The sequence below is a fragment of the Primulina eburnea genome, chromosome 13, assembly GCF_022965805.1.
Source record: "Primulina eburnea isolate SZY01 chromosome 13, ASM2296580v1, whole genome shotgun sequence".
Lineage (NCBI taxonomy): Eukaryota > Viridiplantae > Streptophyta > Magnoliopsida > Lamiales > Gesneriaceae > Primulina > Primulina eburnea.
Genome location: NC_133113.1, coordinates 14,978,308 through 14,984,622, shown reverse-complemented (window position 1 = coordinate 14,984,622; position 6,315 = coordinate 14,978,308).

The following is a 6,315-nucleotide window of genomic DNA, read 5'->3' as shown; positions in this document are numbered from 1 at the left end:
AGCTGATTCATATAAAGAGATTGTTGAAAAAACAAGGATGGCCGAGCAGGACGAGAAGGAAATTGAAAGACAAAGACAATTGAAGCACCGAGATTTTTCTGCTAAGGACCAAGGAACCAGATGGAAAGGTAAGGGCAAGTTCAGAGGCAAAGAAAAAGAGGAGCATCGACCCAAAGCTCCTATGCCACCACCTACATATGATCGACCTGAATGTCAAAAATGTGGCAAAATGCACACATGTGAGTGCTTGGTTGGAAGTAATCGATGCTTTCGTTGTGGAGATGTTGGAAATGTTATAAAAAATTGTCCAGTGAAGGGTGAGAAAGGGAAGGATAGGGTTCAAGGCAGAATCTTCACAATGACCAAGAAGGCGCAAATCCTGATTCTTCTGTTATATCAGGTACTATCTTAATTTCAGGCAAGGCCACTATTACATTGATTGACACTAGTGATACGCATTCATTTATGTCTTAAATTTTCTTGCGCTCTTTGAATGTTGTTCCATCTTATGAACCCCTCCACTATAGTATTTTGTTGCCATCGGGAGACGAATTATGGCCTTCCAGTATTCTTAAAGGTTGTACAGTACAAGTGAATGAGAAAATCTATTTTGCTGAACTTATTATTATCCCCATGGTGGCGTTTGATGTTATTTTGGGAATGGACTGGCTATCTTCATATCGTGTTGTTATCGACTGCGTGGCTAAGACGATGAGATTTTGTGAGGCCCGAGATTTTATCCTGTTAATATGAATTTGGTGATAATTAATGTGATTATAGACGGAAAGGATTAGACCGGAAAAGACGGAAGAAAACACGAAATATGTTCAAGGACAGAACACCTCGTGCATATGCGCGACAAGGAGCCGCGCATATGCGCAACAGTGGCAGAATACCTCGCGCATATGCACGAGAAGTGTGCGCGCATATGCGCGAGCTGTGCAGAAGCTTAATGCCATGTCCAGAGAACCTCGCGCATATGCGCGGAGGTGAGGCGCGCATATGTGCAAGATGTCGTGACATGACGCGTCGAGACATAGTGTCTCTCGCATATGCGCGAGACGTGCTGCGTGAAGAAGTGGCCATTTGTCCCTAGATATGCATGATATATATGATATATATATATATACATATGTTACTACAATCATTCAGAAAAAGAAAAGAGAGGAACGAAAGACTCCGAGGAAAGATTTCAGTTCGTGATACTAAAATTGTGATTTTGAGAAATCCGCATGTTCGATTTTGAATCCAAGTACAGTATCGTGTTTCTATCGACAAGAGCTACAACTGTATGTAAGTTTTGTTACATTTTGACATGGTTTAAAATTATGATACTGCCAGAATCGGATATTGTGGGGACCCGGACGCTAATCATCTTCTTAATCATCATTGGGATTTAACTATCAGTTCTGATAAACAGGGTCTAAAAAAATTTTCTTTTTAAAATGTAAATGCGGAAGGTAATGGAATATAAATAATATACACCTCAGTATAAAAGTACAATACTGTACAATCTAAGTCGAAGGTTCGGTTACTAAGTTCAAGTAATAAACCAAATCTACAGTAAGTCCGGAATCACCACGCTAACTCTTCTTCTCTCCTCATCCTCTTGACCCCGATCCAGCCCCACCTGTTGTCATGCACACATACAAAACAAGACAACAGTCGGATAACTCCGGTGAGAATAAATCCCAGTATAAAACATGGTAAGCATGTATAGAAACAATATAAATCGTAAAACATGCTATCATAAACATATTCAAAGATAATAGATTTCATAATCTATGAAATCAAATCAAAATAAGCATGCAATTCAATTCAGATAAACATGCAATTCCATTAAATCATATAAACATGCCATCATAACTGAAAGCAATAAACATGGGTTTCATATTCTATGAAACCATATCTAGAAACACATGCAGTTCTAGTCAAATCATGTCTAGACTCGACTCCATGCTGACTCTAGGGATCCCGGTGTGAATAAGACGTCAATGGCTGTCACCTACCCTCCCACTCGGGGTGACTGTACGTCTTATTCCTAGACTTCGGTCAGAGCTGTATCGACGGCTGCAATAGGAGTCAGAGCTGCTCCTAAGCTGAGATACACCGAACATCTAGAGGTATGACTGTCTGTCAAGACTCTCGTATATGAAATGCAATGCATATAAATCCATAAACAGAGCAGTAGCATATCATCATATAAACAAAGCATATTCATATCAGAATATAACAATAATTTAGTATGTGATTTTATTGGGAAACTCAAATAGGATCTTATTTGAGTTGTGTCTTCCCAAATATCACATGAATTATACCTTTGTCTTCCCTGTCTGACTAAGACGATGACCTGTATTCAAATCTATCCATATATAATCTGAAAAGACAATATCGAATACATAGTATCAGTGAATAATTCAATTCACAATCTGTTCTGATCAATACTCAACTCAGTACATAATCTGATCAATATCAACAGTATAACTATGAATCTCAATCAATATCATGTCTGATCAATCTCAATCAATACTGAATCTGATCAATCTAAACCACTGATGTTTTGACGGCATAACAATACAATCTGAATAATCCCGTCAAACTGAACATCACAGATATAATTCTAAAACGTATAATCAATACTGATATAACTCATAATCTCAACGATAACATAAATCTGATATCGAATCTCAGTCTATATCTTTCAAAAATCATAACAATTACTGAGACAGTCTGTTCTTTAATCTGACTTCAATTCTACAATGTCTACGGTAGCAGAAATGTTATATCTGAATCACATTCAATTCTGACAATATCATAATTTCAAATCTTGTCTAAACGTAACAAAACTTACGTCCAGTTGTAGCATGCGTTGATATGAACACAGTACCGTACTCGGATTCAAAATCGGACGGGCGGATTTTACGTAACTCACGATTTTCTCCTCGGAAGAACTTGGAGCTTCTCCTTCCTATTTCTTTTCTCCTCCTTAATTCTCAAGAAAGGCTTGCATGTACGTATATATATATATATATACCCATGTTGCATCTAAGGATTACAAGTGGCACATTTCTACTTTGCATGTCGTGCGCATATGCGCGCACAACGCCGCGCATATGCGCCGGTAATTCTGCCTGGCACTTTCTGCCTCTCGCGCATATGCGCGTATCTATTCGCGCATATGCACCAATGATTCTGTCCTTGTCGCGCATATGCGCGTATCTACTCGCGCATATGCGCCGAAGGTTCTGGACAAGTCGCGCATATGCGCGCATTCAAGTCGCGCATGTGCACCGATGCTTCTGTAATTCTCGCGCATGTGCGCCGATACATGTCGTGCATGTGCGCCGGAACTCTCTTTATAATTCATATCAATCTTCTCTCGGTTCTCCCGGTCTGATCCGTTCTGTCTATAATCATATCAATTATCATCTATGATAATAATAATCATTTCCAAATCTTTTCAAACTAACCGGATTAATTTCTCGGGCCTTACATTTCTCCCCCTCTTAGATCTGAGTTCGTCCTCGAACTCACAAGTAATCAATTCAGATATATTAGAAGGAATGTATAATAGAGTTTAAATCACAACTCATCTCGATGAACCCGTTCTGAAATTTCTTTCTTGTATCAATCTCTGATTCCACTCTGGAATAAGACTTAATGAAGTATATTATCATAATATTTCTTAGACTAACTCTGACAGAATTAATCCTGTCATGTTGGTTACACAACATCCGTATAAACCAATCACAGTTTATAGCAAAACAATACCAGTAGTTGTTATCTAATCTGCTTATCCCAAATCAAGGACATATTCAATCTTCCACTCCAAATACCAAGCATCATCATCCGATGTTGGTTTATCAAATCTGTCATTTCTGAGCTATCTTTATTCCTTTCTGAATCTTCTTTATAAGGACTCTATAGTACTCACTGTACAATGTGTCGTCTGTAACTATCTCAGTACTCTTTTGATAGCTATCACCACACAATTACCCGTAAAGTAACAATACCTCATGTCAACTAGTGCTAGCATCCAGCACTACCGCTCTCTGGACATCTTCCATATCTGGATAATACACTCTGGTTATCCGTCAATCGGTGAAAATTTGCAAAATAACGTATGGTATACTCTGCCATATGTGCAAAATGATTCATAATCACAATCTGATATATTTTATTGCCACATTCTGTGCAAATCGGATCATTTCTTTGACATCAATCTGTGTCATTTGCTCATGTTTGTACATCATCTTGTACAAACTGATAGATATACATTGAACAATCTGTAAATCACAATCATATCATATCATAATCTGGAAGTATTGTAGTAATCTCATTACGAAATTCATCGAATTATACTCCCCATTTCTAGTGAAAACTATACAAATTCTGTAAGAAATCTTCTGACCTTTATCTTTCTGTCTTTTCTGTTAGCGATTCAGACATATCATTACAATTTCTGCCAACATTTTAATACAAATTCTGTCACCACTGATCTAATCTGTCTATATCAACTCTATATGTTCGAATATCATACATTCTCAGTCACAAACATGACAACTGAAGTCACTACAGCGCATTTCTGACATTATCTGTGATTTCAACTTCGAACTACTGACATAAACAAATCAGTTAATAGCGAAATTTAATGAAGCAATACCTACCTGATATTCGGCTCTGACTATCGATACCAATTCTGTTATACAATTCTGAAACATTCTGACATCACAAGATAATCAGTCCTAATACAAAACACAGAATCACATATCTGTTACTCTGATTGATACCCTATTCTGATTATCGAAATCAAGTTCTGAACATTCTGAGCACATTTCTGAATAGCTGTATTTCTCGACAATAACTCTGATACAATTGAACTGTATATATTCTCAAAAGTTCACAACAATCTGTATCATATACGGATTCAAAATAACAGTAATATCAAATCAAATACAAAATATCAGTAACCTATACAGATCTAGTGAGTTCAGTGAACTCATAAAACAATGATTTCTGATAAATATCTTCATGTCATTTTGATCAACTGTTATATCTCATCTGCAAATAAAAGGTGCTCCCCAAAACAATATAAGATGTCTCAATTACTGATTTAGAACAATAATAACATTCAGCAGATATAAAGCAACAGTCGAATAAAATAATCTGCCAAATCAGACAAAATACATTTCTCACAATTCTGACATTTCTGAAATTTCTGATCTTTCTGATATCGGTATCCTATCTGTCACTGATTGCAATCTCAACTGTGTCAAACTCACTCGATATACTAATTTCAGATATCACCTACTCTGAATACAATCTATTTCAAGCGGAATTCATATCTGAATAATTTCTGTATACAATAATTCTAATTCTAAGAATATTCACTACCTTCTCCAGATATTCAACTCTTCCAATTCGGTATTTATTATTCTGTATATTCAATATCATTCTGTACTGAATCTAACATACAAACCATACCTAATCTCCATTCAATTTCTGAAGTCTATCTTTTTGAGATCACATAAATCTGAAATCTTATCTAGGCAAATATCAGCCAACTCATATATCACTGGCAAATCTGCCAATGCTAGGCTCGATTTCAGTAGGTCTACTGAATACATAGGGATGCAATCTACTCCTTTCTGTATTAATCGAGTCATATACAATCTACATAACACAGGAATTCTAAATCTAGAATACTTACTGTGAAATCTTTACTCATCAGCCAAATCTGTTTTGAATTTTATATTCTCCTGAAAGGAATCTATAATAATTCTTTACTTGTTTAGCATATTAATATAAATAATGCGATCAAATCAGAAACACCAGTACATCATAATCTAACTCAATTCTCCTTCTCATCTTACTGTAGTATACAATATATCACAGAAATCTCTGATATCAATCTTTCTTTCCCAAAAAGGTACAAAGATTAATACTACAGTATAAACAAACCCAACAGGTACATCATGTATCAATGCAACTCAGTCAAAGATAACCTTAAGAAATGCATTAGTATATACCAATACATATGCAACATAATCGTAAAAGATCAGTACCTGTCACTATGTCACCTAGTAAGTCCTGGGTCTGTCCCTCGATCACATAGCCAAATGGTCCAGCCCTCTAAGATCTTCGGGAACCTCTCTGTGGACAAACCTTAGCAAAGTGCCCCGGCTGTCAGCATAAACGACAACTACTAGTAACTCCCTGGGACTTTTATTGGCGATTCAGACATTTCAGTATAAATTCAGCCAAAATTTCAGTACAATTTCCACTATAACTGATTTAATCTGTCTATATCAAAAC